At 37.3% G+C, this 16,220-nt stretch overlaps 1 protein-coding gene and 1 pseudogene across 26 annotated transcripts in view; one reads left to right on the forward strand and one right to left on the reverse strand.

Annotated features, from left to right (window-relative positions):
* TCF4 (transcription factor 4) overlaps nucleotides 1–16,220 on the forward strand; it is a 463,737-nt gene that overhangs the window by 312,103 nt on the left and 135,414 nt on the right. For 2 of the 26 annotated variants that reach the window (XM_077135409.1, XM_077135410.1), the window contains exon 1: nucleotides 11,422–11,824. The exons of the other annotated variants lie outside the window; for them this stretch is intronic. The gene's annotated coding sequence lies outside the window, so the exon portion shown is untranslated. Of the gene's footprint in view, nucleotides 1–11,421; nucleotides 11,825–16,220 lie in introns of those variants that run through there. 26 annotated transcript variants of the gene reach the window in all.
* LOC143662738 (large ribosomal subunit protein eL31 pseudogene) lies at nucleotides 10,175–14,827 on the reverse strand (annotated as a pseudogene).

Genomic DNA, 16,220 nt, shown 5'->3' on the forward strand with positions numbered 1-16,220 from the left:
AGCCGAAGCGGCTTGGAAGAGTGCCAGCCGGCCCGGGGGTCCGAACGCGGGGAGGGTCGCCGGCCGCCGCAGCCCGGGAGAGCGCACAACAGAATTTCCTAATTGGCCCGGGGCACCAAGCGTGGCGGGAGGGCGCCAGCCGCCACGGCCCGGGAGAGTGCACTGTTCCCAGCCAGACCGGGGAGTCATGTGTTTGGAAGGGAAGCCGCCGGTCACCGTTCTCTGCGGTCTGGGGATTTCTGACCCAACTCTCTCAGTTGGTCTGGGAGGTCTCGCGTGGTGGGGGCGCCAGCCGCCGCGGCCCGAGGAGACTGCCTGCCCAATTCTGCCAGCTGGCCTGGGAAGGAGGAAGGGAGGGACTCCTGCCGCTTGCCGTCCCGCCCGGGAAAGCCCGTGCTTCTCGGCAATCTCACCGGAGTTGGTTCTCCCAGACAGTCAGCCATTCCAGGATGGGGTACGCCGTCCCTTTGATCTCCGTCGTGGCTCCGGGAGCTGCTCTGTATCGTCTCCACTCCCCCAGTAGCTGTTCTGGAGGAGGAAAGGTGAGGGTGGCAAGGCTGTCGAGGACGGTGGCGGAGGAGCTGGTGAAGGCGGCAGAGTGCACGGTGGTAGTTGGAGAGCCGCCGGAGCAGGAGGAGAAAGGGAAGGATAAGATGGCGGATGGAGTGCCGGAGCAGGAGGGGAAAGAGAAGGATAAGATGGCAGATGGAGCACCGGAGCAGGAGGGGAAAGAGAAGGGCAAGATGGCGGCGGGAGCGCCGCCGGCGGAGAATGGGGAAGAGGAGGGCTGGCTGGCGGGCGGCGGGAGCGCTGCCGGCGGAGAAAGAGGGAGAGGAGGGCTGGCTGGCTGTCGGTGGGAGCACTGCCCGCGGAGAAAGAGGGAGAGGAGGACTGGTGGCTGGTGGCGGGAGCGCCGCCCACGGAGAAAAAGGTGAGCTGATTCTTTGGAGTGATATTCTTTTTACTAACTTTTCAATTTCTATGTCTTTGTGAGTCGACTGTGAGTATAGGGCTAGAAAGCATCTATTTTCTACACTTTGTAATTTATTGCATAAAGATTATACATACAGTTCTCTTATCTTAAAAAAAACTCTGTATCTATGATTTTTATCCAAATATAGTTTGTTATTTTATTGTTTGTGTTGCTGCTCATTTTTTCTCTGTTTTCCCTTCTATCAAAACTTGCTAGAGGTTTTCTTTGAATCTTTTGGGAAAAAAAATCGTTTTTTTGTTTTGTTTTGTTTTGTTTTGTTTTGTTTTTTGCATGGGCAGACACGGGGAATTGAACCTGGGTCTCTGGTATGGCAGGCAAGAATTCTGTCTGCTGAGCCACGTGGCCTGCCCCCTTCTTTTGGTTTTATTGATGTATTATTTTTTTTTGCTTTCGTTTCATAAATGTCTTTCCATTTTATTAATTCAATCTATTTCTTTTTTGTATTTTGCAATTTTTTCTCACTGTTTTACATCATATGCCTATTTAAGTTTTTGTTTTTACTTATTCTAATATATAATTTAAGGCTATCATTCTTCATATGATTACTGCATTCCCTGGATTTCCTTATATATCACTGTTGTCATCATTTCTCTATTGATTTAAATATGAATTTTAAATTCCTGTTAAGCCCAAAAGTTATTTAGAAGACTGTTTTAAAATTCCCATCTTAATGGAATGTTTTCATTTTAGTAGTAGGACTATGGTTTTGTTTTTAATATTTTATTGCATTTTGGGTGGGAAATATGACATGGATATTATCTACCTTGGGGTGAGTTAGTGGGATTTTCTTTGTGACTTAACATACTCAGTTTGCTTTTTTAACGTTCCATATGCATTTGAAAAGGGTGAGTACTCTGTTTTCTTTGTTTTAATACATTAAAATAATTCTTACTGGGCAGACCACGGTGGCTAAGCAGGCAGGAATGCTTGCCTGCGATGCCAGAGGACCCGGGTTCGATTCCTGGTGCCTGCCCATGTAAAAAATAATAGTAATAATAATAATAATTCTTATTTTCAGTCTATTTGCTTTAAATTTCTGAGAGATTTGTTCTAATCCTCCACTTTGATCATGGATTTATCAATTTCTCATCTACTTATATTTATAAAATATACTCTCATAAATGAATAGAAGTTCATGAATATTCTATATTTTTGATGGACTGTAAGTTTCATCTTTTTAAATAATTCTTGCCTTGGATTGGTTTCAGCTGATAGTAATTGGCTAAATATACTTTCCTATTGAAGAATTGATCTTGTACACATTTACTATAATTTTCATATTCTAGTCTGTTTTTTTTTTAACGTGGTAAACCTGTTACATAGGGTGTTTAATTTTAGAGTTTTTAGCTGAATGTGAAAGTCACTGTAATTTAGGGAGGAATACAACCTCAAGGATAAGGAAATAAACTTACATTCATAGTTGTTAAAATATGCTGAACTTATTAACTAGTTTTTCTCATTTAATTTGCTTCCTACTCTTAGTTTGATCACATTTCCTTTGTTTTATTTCTTTGTTGCTTTTACTTTCTAATGATTTGGGAGTTATACGTCTTATTTCTTTCCTCTTGAAAATTGCTCTTTCCTTTTGATTACTCCTCATGAAAATTACTTAATTTTAAAATTATATGTTTATTTTAAAGTCTAGAGTTAGTCAGTATCTATATCTTTCCTGAACAAGATAAGCAAGAATCATAGCTCATTTTTAATTCCTAGATTCTCTTTCAACGAGCCCCTTTTCCTTCCAAAAAAGCTTTTCTCTTTTTTTTATTGCATCAACAATCACCCAGACTTTTTTCTAGAGTTTCCTTTCCTCATCTTACTATTTTTTGCAAACCATGCCATTCTCCATTTTGGTTTGTTTGTGATTGCCATTCTTATGTCATTCTTTCAGAAGGATGGGACTATACATTTTCAGTATTCTTGTATCATCAAAAATGTCTTTATTTTGCTTACCTTCCTGAGTAAGTTTGGCTACATACAGAATTTCAGTTTTAAAGTCACGCATCCTCTTAATACATATATGCCTTCAACTTCCTGTATGAATGGACCCTGGAATTGGAACATCCTGGACATATCCCTTTTTCCTTTCAGTCTCCTGGGTTGGCTTGTGATTCATTTGTTGTCTTCCAGAGAGCTATTCTGTCTACTTTTGTCTTTTAAGAACAATTCAAATTTTCTGGTCCTCTGAAGATACTCTTTCTTATTTTCCAGCCCTTTTTGACAAGCATAGCTCTTCTAAATCACACATATTTACACACATGCACACAGAGTCAGTTTTTGGTGTGCAGTTGGAGGGAGAATAGAAGCGCATGCTCGGTCCATCATCCTGACCCAGCCTCCCTAGATACCACTTTGTACATTTAAATTATTTTAAATACAGTACTTTGTAAGGAAGGAGATAAGATTAATGTTATCCTTATTTTATAAATTTGAAAACTGAGCATCAAAGAAGCAATTTAAATATTTATTGTTTAGTTTATCCATTTATCTAGTTGCTGAATTTGCACTGATTATTTTCTTTATATAAGCAGTAATTGGTGCAAGGACACAAAAACCCCAGCTCCTAGGACTTCACAGTTGAGGGTAGAGCAAGGTGGGTAGCAATACAGACATTAACTAATGATTTCAGTATAAAGTGATTATCAGCACCATGCCTGCTTGAGATATGGGCTAGGTACAGAGGGCATGGGGAAACCCTCAGCCTGAGGGTTGGAGAAAGACTTCCTAGCTGACATAATGGCATTTATTAAAATTCATGCTGCAAATGTAGGCAGGCATAGGTTGACTGCTTGGCTTCCAACATATAGTATAGTACATGGTACCTGGTTGGTACTAAAATAAAAAATAAGAATGAATGAACAGGGAAAGTTTTCCCCACTTTGCACTATGGTAGTCCTTTTGCTCTCAAACCCTGTCTCAGGGGCTACACAGGGAATAAGTGCTTCATTAGCATCATTTCTTTACTCCTCCGATCTCCAGGATCAGGCATGGGTATCACCTCCCTTCCACAGATAAAAAGACTGTGGCTGAGGAAAGCTAAGCAACATGTCTGAGAGGGTTTGGGATGCTGGTCCCTTTGACTCTTCCTAAAGACTAGACTCTTAGTGGCACTCCAGGCTGCTTCATCCAGAGTATGTTAGCCTCAGTTTTCACACTCCTTCCTGCCCTCCAAATATGGTATTCCTACTAAGACCAAGAAACCAAAACTAATGAAGTAAGTTCAACAGCCTGCCTCATGGAGGAGGAATTAAGAACCTGAAGGTGGTCAAAGTAGAGTGAAAAAACAAAAGCTCAGGAGACCTTGATAATGCCAAAATAGCTGGTCGTACCATACAGTAATAAGTTTAGAGACTGCTTTTCTACCCTGCCTATTCATTTGAGTTCATTTTAAGCACTCAGGTTTGAATGTGAACAGATAGTGCCACTTAAAATGTTTCAATTCAATGCAAAGGTTATAACAAGAAAGGAAACATTTCCCTCCAAACAAGCATATGGCATTGCCAAATGTATTCCCGAATCATCTATAAAAGAAAAACATTTTGCAATTTAACCCTTACATACCTACATTCCATCCCTTCCCTTTTCTGTTCTGTGTTCATTATTTCCCTTTCTCGTGAGTGCTCCAAGAGAATATTCTTCTTCCCTGACCCCGTAACTTTAGCTGATCTCCTATTCCCGTAAATTAGTATATTTCATTCTTGTCTAGCGAGACTTTCTCTTTCATCTCTTTCTTCACACTCTGAGACTGAATCAGAGCTCCCAGCTCTAGATTTTTCTAGGCAGTCATCATTTGTACTACATGCACATTCAGAGTGTCCTCAAATCCTCATTTAGGGAATGATCCACGTGGTGAGTAGTACATGTAGAGCTAGAAGATTTGCTAAGGTACCAGCTTAAGCTCCTTTTAGTTTTTATAAGTTCATTGAACCTTCCTCTCTTTTTAATTTAAATTTGGGGTTAGGGGGTACATTGTTCTTGTTTAATGGAGCACTCTACTCTGAAGCCCGTCCCCCCTTCTCCCCATCCAGGATGGGATGCAGGCTCCGTGTGGGGAGGTAGCAGCTTCCCTTAGATCCTTAGATTCCTTTGGATCCATTGAAGGATTCATGAAGAAACTCTGATGTTCACCTTCGAACTGAAAGCTAAAAATGCAAAGCTCTTTTCTTTTGCATATTAACAAATTGATGTTTGAGCACTAGCCAAATAACCCAGTTTAGGGAGAAGTTGCATTTTGACTTTTATAAACATTTAATGAATACACTTTTATTTATGCCAGCTTAAAAAAATCCAGCTGCTGATATTTGTGTCCCCCAATAACTTTTTTTTATCTTAAAGCCAAAATTAGACTACTTAAATATTTTTAAATTTCATGGTGAACGCCTGTGCAGGTGTGAGGGCAATACAGATTTACAGGAGTTATGGGTTTGCTGTGTATTTCCTTGCAAGGGCTATGGCATACTACCAGACCCTGCTTCATTTCAGTTACTTCTGCCTCTGTCTTGAAAAGAAAAGGAGCATCATGGCACAGGGGGCTAGATGGACAAATTTGGTGAACTGGTCTTCAGATCAGATGGGACTCCTGGTTCTTTCTCTATCTGCTTGAATTTTAGTTGAGTGTCTCCAAGAAATTTGTCTTTATGCTACTTTACAATTCCATAACTTTAAGGAAGACAAACTATAAATCTTAGAAGGACCTGAAGCTTCTGACCCCATCCCATCGTTGGTGTTCAAAAGGCAATCTGGGTCTCAATCTCCTTCCTTAAATTTAAAAATATGTAGAATTTGCTTTATGGGCGTGTTAAACTTCTTGAGCGTTTTTATTATGGAAATTTTCAAGTATACACAAATTGGAGAGAATAGTATAATGTATCAACATATTTCCATTATCCAGTTCTGATCTTTTTCATACAGCATCCTCCAAATTAGGATTCTGAAGTATTTTAAAGGAAATCCCAGAGTGCATGTTATTTTACCCACAAATATTTCAGACCATCTCTCACAAATAAGTGTCCTCCTTTGTTTTACATAGCCACAATGCCATTATCACAGCTAACAAAACCATCAAAAGTTATTTAATAGCATACACACATTTCCCCAGTTGTCTTATAAATGCCTTTTTACAGTTAGCATGTTTGAATTTAAAGCCAAACAAGGTCCGCACATTACATTTGATTAACATGGCTCTTAAGTCTTTTAAAAATCTATGACTAGTTCCCATCCCTCCCCCTACTTTTTAATACCAAAGACAGGGTCATTTTTCCTATAGAATGTACCACATTCTGGATTTGGGTGATTGTTTTCTTGCAGTGTTATTCAACAAGTTATTTTATCCTCGTATTTCCTATAAACTGATTCTTGGATATAGAAGCTTCACTAGATTGAGGTTCAGTTTGGAGAAGAAGGCAAGGCTTCTTGTATATATCATTTTGGGTGATCTTGTATACATCATTTTGCTTTACATCAAGAACCAGATAATACCTGATCATTCTACTTTTCATGATGCTTAGATTAATCCATGAATTCATTTGCTTGAATAATCCCTGTCTTATGAAGTTTTCCATCATCTGTCACCTACTGATTTTAGGATCTATTAATGATCATTATGTCATTGGAGGTTGTAAAATAGTGGTAGACAAGTTAATTTAATGAAGTTTCTTCTCACTATTACATCTTATCTGGAGTTTGTTCACCTATACATCCTCCCTTTTGGATTTTTTTTAACAGCTTTTCTTTGTATTTAATATTTTTTAACTGAATGTTTAGAATGACTTGCAAATCTAACTTCCCAAGAATAAAAAGTGTTTCTAACCCACTCTACTAACTTGTATATTTGTTCATGTTTTCTTGAACATCCATAAATGAAACTTACATTGGGCTGTGTTTTATCCTTTGTGCTTGGAAAAGTTCCTGGAACATGATAATATTCATTGAAGGAATGATTTTGTGAGATGTACATGTCCTCTAAAGCTATCATTTGCATTCCTAGGTACATTGGTGAAAGTGCCATCAAACAACAGGAGCCTAAAACTTGGTTAACTGTGAAAGCACACTCAATGCGTCATAATTTACTCACTCCCTTTTGCCATTATTGGCCAGTACAGGAAAAGGAATAGAAGTTGTAAAAGTTGCTTATGATAGCAGAAGGAGGGAGGATAGATTTGTGTTTTGATGTGGAGCAATGCTTACATAATCAGACAGTAAGTCAATAGATGGCAGAGTGTGGAACACTGGTTCATTATGGGTTGTCTTGTCAATTTTATGCGTGTGCTGAAAAACTTTAGAAAAATTTGACTTTGAATTTGTAAACCAAAGATCATGTTGGTTCCTGAGGGAAGTAGATCTGCATCTGTACCATGAATAAAAAAAACCTGTGTGGTTGAACCATTTATTATTTTGAATACACAGAACTTTCTTCAAGTAGCACTGAAAATTAAGTGCCCAGTTAAATAGTTTGCAAATCAAGACAACTAAAAACAGTAGATGGTAGTGGCCATTAATATGAAAATACTTTCCAGAAAATATAAAATAGCTTTTTGGCAAGCAGTAAAGGGCCACATTGTTTCTCTGTAGAATATTACCTGGTTTGGACAAACTGGATGTGTTTGTGCTTAACTTAACACCCTCATGGGATAGATGTGAATATTACAAGGGAGTGGGAAGCCATTTTTATTTAAATAAGTTTAGATAGACATTATCCCCAAAAGTAATTAAAAAGATGCTTGTTATAATAGATTTTATTTTAAACTACACTCTGACCACTGTATCAGAAAAAAATTTTACGGGTCATGGTGTCTTATTTAGAACCCTTGGGACCTTAGATGTTACAGAATTCAGTGGAGTCTGAAGTAGCAACCAGTAATTAAATAGATGATTATTTCTGCAGCAACCATGAGCCGTCCACCCCAGGTAGGATAAAAAGAAAATAAACTAGATATCCTCATATCAGTTGGCTCAAGTTTTGTCACAAAATGAGTTACAAAAAGTTTTCAGAGTTTTTGGAAGATCTGAATCTAGAATAAGAGATTGTGTACTTTTAAATGAATAGACTCCTGGGAGGAAGGAAAGGCCAAATTAACAAATGCATCAAGTGTCATTGTTAATGATTTTTAACCCCTTTTATAAATGACTTGCTTCTTTGAGTTCATGTAAGATTTAAGAATATGAAATAAGGGAAAGATCTTTTATTTGTAAATGATACAAAAAAAAAAAACCACAGCTACAAAAATAAAAAATAAATGGTTTTAGAAATGCACCTCTCATTTATAAAAACACAGACCTTTAATCTGTCTCCCAAAGCCTGTTTAGTTGAAAGGCTCTGATAAGCTCTTGCTGAAAGGTCTGCTGTGAGTTGGGGAATGTTAGAGAGCTGACTTTTGGGGTTTAAGAAAGACAGTATCATCGTCTACCACAGTGCTTTATGGAGGAGACCCTAGTACAAAGTTGGCCTTACTGTACCTAATTGTAGGCACTTAGCAGCACTTCTGAAGGGAATTAAAATGGGTAAAGAAAAGTAAGAAAGTAAGCTCCAATAGAAAAGTGGGATATTCTTAATATTTGCTAAGCCCATATCTCTAAATGATATTTTTAATGTGCAATTGCAAATCTAAATAATGGCATAATCTACATATTGAAAACGAAAATGAAAATCAGTCTAGCTTTAAAATTGACCAAGCAGCCTTGTCCCTTTTATATTGCCTTTGAAATGTTTGTTTTCAATTTATTCTACAGAAAGCACTTGAATATCTGTTAAACTCATGTGGCAGCTTTCACCTGGGCTATGCATGCTCATATATAATTAGATTATTATTTATCTTGGTATAAACAAAATTGAAGAAATATTTCTGAAATGAAGATAATCTTCATTCTGCCTTTCTCTGCTGTCTGAAGTTATCTTAACAACTCTATCCTATGAAGTTATTCGCATGTTATTTATAACAAATGTAAGCAAGAGAATTTGCCAAAATAGGAAATACTATAATAAGCATCATGATTTGACTGAGATGAAAGAATCGTAGAGAATGGTTAAAACTCCAGATTCTTCTTTGAAAAAAATGAAATCATATCCTATAGGAGTTACTTTTTAAAAACATGCTTTTTCATTAAATGTATATCTACCACATTATTTCATATTCATTCATTTATGTGCCAAATCACTATAGAAATCACTGTATCACTATAGCATTTTCTAATTTTTCACCAGCACAAAGTTGTCAGGTACATTTATGCACACACATTTCGTACACGTATCCAGTTTTCTCCTTAAGATAAAATTCCAAAATTGAAATTTTGAGGTTAAAGGGCACTTGCTTTTTACATTTTGCCTTACATTTTAAATTGCTTCCAGAAAGTTTATATATCTGCTAGCTATATGTAAAACTGAACTTCCTCACTGGCAGCTAAAATTTTGTCTTATCATAATTTGCCAAATATCTTTTCATAAGTTTATTGCCAAATATATTCTTTTTGTAAAGGACTGCATGCTTCATTTTCTTTACCAGTCTATTGGTATATTTAGCTTTTTTTTTCTTATTGCAATTGAAGAGCTTTTTAGTTAACAAGGATATTTGTCTTTCCTTTCGTTATTTGTTACAAAAATTTTTCCCTTTTTTTCTTAAATGATGTTTTAAAAATCAATTTTGGGGGCGGGCAGTGGCGGCACAGTGACAGAGTTCTCGCCTACCGTGCCGGAGACCAGGTTGGATTCCTGGTGCCTGCCCATGCAAAAAAAAAAAAAAAAAGACAATTTTGTAATCATGAGTTTCAGTTTTTTTCTAAATTTAATGTCATAGCTAACAAAAGACTTCTCTAGTTTAAAATTAGAAAAACATTTCCTTATGTTCTCTTTGTGTGATTTTGTTCTATTTTTATGGTTTTTATTTTATATTTTCTTATCTTTTTCTCTTACTTTTGTTTATTGAGCAGATTTTCTTGTACCATTTATTGAATAATTTATTGTTTTTTCCACATTGTTTTTTAAATGGCAACGTCATCATAAATCTCTCTGTACATATTTGAGTTAGTTCTGTTTCATTGATATGCCTGTGTATTCTAATATCAGTACTGCTTTGTTTTAATTACTTTGTTTTACATACATGTGTGTATGTAAAAAATATATATATAGGCAGTTATAATTTTATTTGATAATCAGTTGTTAGTTTTCATCCACATTGACTGTAGGTTTTAGAAAGTGATGACAGGTACATAGATGACCAACGTATAGAGCTTGTTTGGGGAATTTTCATTCTCGGTATGTTTTCTGGACAACTGTACATGGATACGGATATGGGACATTCCTTATCCCCTTGGCCCAGAGAGCCTTGTTGAGCCTTGTGTCAGTGCGCACGTCTGGCGTTCCCATCTCCTTCATGGCAAATTTCTGGATCTCTCTGAGTGCCCGAGAAGCACGTTTCTTGAAACCCACTCCATGGAGGCACTTGTGAATGTTGACGGTTACTCCCTGGTCCCCACCTCGTTGATGGCACAACGGCCCATCTTCTCACCACCCTTCTTTGTGGGAGCCTTCCTAGACCACGTTGGAAAGTAAAATATTTATTTTTAAATATAGAATTTTCTTTGCTTATGTTCTTAGCTATTACTATGCATTTAGTTTTACAGATGAACTTTAGAATCCTTGTTCTCCCCTCCCCCATCCCATTTTTCTCTATTTGCGGGTTTCTTTTCATTTGCATTAAAATCTACTTTAATGTCTGGTCATCAGATTACTTTTATGCATGTACTTTCCTGGGAAAATATTTGTGTGAAAAGAGTAAAGTATTTGGTTCTTTTTAAGAAGTGACAGAAGAGATTATTTTGAGAAAAGAGATTCTTTTAGAAGTATGTGTACTTCTGAATCCTTTCATGATTTGTTTTTTTTAAACTGGCTTGTAAACTGGTTTGGCTAGTCAATGTCATATGCTGAATATCTAAATATTTTTAGAATGAGGAATTATGAGAAAACAAAAATATATCTTCAAGAATATCTATCCTTGAAGAAAAAAAAAGAGTATTTGTGAAAACATACCATAGCTGTAAGGAAACTTAAAAATTGCAATCCTATTTTAACTTGGTAAAGTTAGTTGGCTGCTTGTTTTAATATCACTCTTCCCATAAAGATTTAAGACTGCTTATAAAGTTGTGTGACTGTTGAATAAACCAAATGATTGAAGGTCAGTTTACATAGGAAAGACTTCATGGAATAGATGAATTCTGAATGAAGCTTAAAAAAGAGGGATAGGTCACTGATAAGGTAGGGAGAGGTCAGCAATCAGAGCGAGGAAATAGTTCTTTGAATAGAGCTGAACTCAAGCTAACCGTGGTTAGAGATGAGAAGCAAGGGAAAGACAGTCTAGGGAAGTCTTGAGCACATGATTTAAGGATAGTGGGAGGTGAGTATTGAAAATTTGAGATGTGAGATTTCCAGGAACAGTGTAGGTTCAAGATGTAATAAGTGTTAATGTAGCTGACACAGTTTGGTTATTCATTAATCTTCAGGTTTTTTTTCTAATTGTTACGGCCAGATACTTTACTTCTTTGTACCTCAGGCTCCTTTATCTTTAAAGCATGGTTAGTGAGATCCCTCCCTTCACAAGGGGCTACTGTGAAGATTAAATGAGTTAATGTAGGGAATAGAGAGGGAAAGTGCTGTGGAGGTATTTGCTGTCACTTCTATGATGTCACGTATTGAGTGGTAGCTCTGTGTTCAACAGTAAGGAAAATCCCTGACACATCTTCCAGACAGCTTTAGGGGAAAGAAATACATGAAATGGATCTGTAGTTCCAGAGCACTGTGTTAACACAGTGAACACCAAGGAAGGGGACCTGCCTGCAGAGGTGATTGGGGGAAAAATTCCCAAGGAAGCGTCATTTGATTAGTCTGCACGGTTGGTTGGAACCAGTCCTAGTGTGGAATGGAAAGAACTTCCAAGGAGAGGATTAGCCTTTGTAAAGATACAGAGGTTTGAATAGACAGGAGGGCAATTGGGGATTAAGAGATTCCATGTAACTCTGGCCATACTTGGGCCATGTAGACGGGATGATATGGACAAGGATGTTCTTTGTCCCCAGCGCCAAGGACACTGGCTGGCTCAAAATATTTGCTCAATGTGTTTTAGTGGGGCAAATGTGTGAAAAAGGAAAGAGAGGCCCGAAAAGTGTATTGGGGCTAAATTGGCCTTGGGGTAGGAGTAGGGGATTGAGTATTTGAGATCTCTGAACATTTTTTATACTTGAGGGAAATGTAGTTTTAAAGGCTAGTTCTGAAAGCTGTATGTGAATGTTCTTGGTGGGGCTGGGGCAAGAGGGAGAGCAAGGAGTTGAAGATGGCATCTTTAAAATCTCATATTTCCTCTGTGGAGAAATAGTAGAACTTTGAGGATCTGTTCTCTAAAAAGCAAACTACCTTTATCTTAGATCAGGGGTCAGCAAATGGTGATGTGTGATCAAATCTAGCCTACACCTGTTTTTGTAAATAAAGTTTTATTGGAACACAGCTTCACCAGTTCATTTGCATATGATGTATGTCTGCATTGAATGATTGTAACTGAGACTATATGACCCTCAAAGCTAAATATTCACTGTCTGGTCCTTTAAGAGAATGTTTGGCTATCCCTATCTTAGAAAGTTTTCCTTGGTATTTAGTAACACCATTCTGAGAAGCTAGCATATTTAGAAAAAAAATTAGACAAATTGGTACATGAATAACCTGAGAAAGATTTAGGCCATATCACTTCCTATGAAGAAACCAAGAATTTGTATTGTGTGGAAGCCCAGTTCCTAAGACCTTGTCTTATCTTATTTCTAGCTCTAGTCAACTATGACCATTTGTGTTGATTTGGCCCTATCAATCCCAGACTGTCATTGATAGTTAAGAAGTTAGAATCTATATGTAAATAGCTTGTTAAGGTTTCCTTGCTACCTGCTCATAGCAGAGTAGTCTTACAACCAGCTGTTTTCAATTCTTCCAGCCTGTTGCGTAGTTTATGTTCCCCAGATAACCAGGTCTTCACATCTCCCCACTACTGGTGACTCTGTTTCTTTGTTCCTCTCTTCTGCATTGTCTTTGACATGGGAGGTATGTGACATCTTGGAATCTTACTCCCTGGTAGGGACTGCCTTGCCACAGCTGTTGCAAATTCTCGGGCTCATGGGGTGAATGATGAGCCATTTTACATCCCAAAACTTATTTAGGGAAATCCTACCATTTTTTCAATCAAACCTACCGTAGATAAAAAACTAAGGTAAACCATTTGTGTTCACACAAATAATTCAACTAATTTCTTCACAGATTTCACAATTTCTGACTCTTGAAATATACTTAAAGGACAGAGAGAATAATTAGGAAGCAACAGAAGTTTGGTAGAAAATATGTGTTGAGTCTTTTGCATATTAATGATCAGATTTTAGGTTTGTTGTTTTTTTTCTATAACAAGGCATTCATGAGGCGATGTCCTTAAAAACCACTTGAGAGGCTCAGGACAAAAACTGAGGACCAGGCTGAACATACAGGTATAGGAGTTTTATGTCTGCTGGGACACAGACGAAGTTATCTTCATGATGGTAACATTTGAAATCATGTAAGCATTTTCAGAAATGCTTATTATTAAATAAGTTATTATTCAGTTGTTATTTATTGAAGACATACTATATACCAGAGCCCATTGTGCTGCTACCTGCCAGGAATACCTGCCAGATGATTGAGGCTCATTTTCTGCCTCAAGGAGCCTACAGACTAGAAGGAAGAATGTAGATCCATAAACAATGTACTTGCAATACAATGTGATAAATATTATAGCAGATGAATACTTCAGATGAAGTGCAGGGATAATATAGAAAGAAGGTGGCTGAAATATGAATTATGAAGCTCTTCGAGAGGGCTGGGATGAAAAAGAAACAATAATGAAAAAGAAATTAAAATTTGAACCTCGTTAGAGAAGAAAATAGATCACGCTGTAGAAATTTAGGTTAGAGATGATGACGTGAGTCTATGGAAAACAAAAGCGAAGGTAGTGGGAGATATCAGATGTAAGAACTGAGATTTTAATAGTTCAAGAAGGCTGATTGTTTTATAGCTAAGCATATTCTTAGCATATTAAAAACCTGTTATATACATAAATATTATATATAGTAATGTATTATATTACTATATAGTAAGGTGTTATATATACATGTAATATATATAATAATACTCCTTACCTATTAATAAATTCTTTGTAAGTGCTAGGAACTTTGCTAAGCATTTTATATTATCTAATTTAATCCTTACAATGGTTAGATATTAATTAGAACAACATTCCCCCGACAAGGAGACTGATGCCTAAAAAGGTTACAGAGATTGTTTAAGGTGACCCAGGGTCTAAATGGCACTGTCAGCCAAGTCTGTCCAGCTCTACTGAGTCAGTGTCTCTTCTGGAATAAGTTTCAGGGAATGAGCTGTCGATGTTAAAATGACCTGAAGAAAAACAACCTGACTTCTCCTAATGGCTGGGTCAATAAGAGGGAGGGGGTGTGTGGAATAGGGGACCAGTCAAGCCTGCGTATGGTCCCGTCGTGGCTCTGCTACTTACCAGCCGTGTAGCGTTAGTCAGGACATTTAACTACTCGCAGTGTCCCCCTCTGTACACTGAGGATAATCTTGTCCACCTTGTTAGTATGTAAAGGATTTGCATGGCACATGAAAGGTACTCAGTTGCTTGTAGCTGCTGCTGCTACCATACCTACTGCCCTTACCACTACTCCCTTTTTCATAATTCCCAATCCTGCTGCTGCCATTCTTCCTCCTACTTTATTTTTGTTATTATTATTATTATTATTATCATCAGCAATAGCGACAGTCATTGTCACTAGGACTATGAGAATAGGTGGATGCTATCAAAAAGAAGAGTTATTTAATCTCTCTATTTGACCAGTAGCATGGATCTGTGTTCATTTCAGTTTTTTGAGGGCAATGCCATGGGCAGGTCTGATGCTAGTCACTATAGAAAGTTAGAAAACAAATGCCATTTCCTTTTTTTAACTACCATATAAACTGGTCTTCAGGCCACATATTCTTAATTCAAACTGGTTTGGTCTTCAGGCCACATATTCTTAACAAGTCACATATTCAAGAAAGAAAGAATCTTGGAGATGAAGCAGGAGACCAAGCATAGCCCTAGAAGGATGGTCATTTGGCCATTAGACTTTAATAGAGCACCTAGGGAAGGTCCTAGGTAGAGCAGGATGAATGAGACCCAGGTCCCTGTCTTCTAGGAGGACAGACTGCATAAAGACAGTTTTTATAAGTCCTTGTTCAAAGCAGAAGACATTTGCAACTACCTTGAAGTGGGACTTTCCTTGGCAGATATGATTAAGACTGACATGTGACAGTTTGATGTTCCTTTATTTTACTAAAATAGCATCCTGGCCAAATATACTTTTCAGCATATTTATTATAGCCACATGTTTGTATTTATAGAAGTGGTACTATTTCCCTAGTATGTTAACTAGTCTGACATAAATAACTCTATTTCTACTTTGGAACAAAATTGCTAAAGAGAACATTAAAAAAATTTTTTTTCATTGTATAGTATAACATATATACAAAGCAAATACATTTTAAAAAAGCAATAGTTTTCAAAGCACTCTTCAACAAGTGGTTACAAGACAGATCCTAGAATTGTCATGGGCTACCATATGATCTTCTCAGATCTTTCATTCTAGCTGCTCCAGAGTATAGGAGGCTAGAGGGCTTAAATATTTTTTATCATCACAACTGACTATTTTCCTTCTTTTTTTTTTTTTTTGTGAACAATAACATATATACAAAAAAAGCTATAAATTGGGCGGGCCACAGTGGCTCAGCAGGCAAGAATGGTCTCCTACCATGCCAGAGGACCCGGTTTCGATTCCCGGTGTCTGCCCATGTGGAAAAAAAAAAAAAAAAAAAAAAAGCTATAAATTTCAAAGCACAGCACCACAATTAGTTGTGGGACATATTTCAGACTTGACATGAGTTATAGTTTCACAATTTTAGGTTTTTACTTCCAGCTGCTCTAAAATACTGGAGACTAAAGAGATATCAATTTAATGATTCAGCATTAATATTCATTTTTAAGTCCTATCTTCTGTGTATATTCCACTGTCACCTTTAATCTTTCCATACCTCTCTTTGGGGTTGTTTGGTCTATGGCAGTTCTAAATTTTTTATATCGAAAGGGTCTGTCACTAATATGAGGTAGGGAAATGGAACTAT

Source organism: Tamandua tetradactyla, chromosome 18, assembly GCF_023851605.1.
Source record: "Tamandua tetradactyla isolate mTamTet1 chromosome 18, mTamTet1.pri, whole genome shotgun sequence".
Classification (NCBI taxonomy): domain Eukaryota; kingdom Metazoa; phylum Chordata; class Mammalia; order Pilosa; family Myrmecophagidae; genus Tamandua; species Tamandua tetradactyla.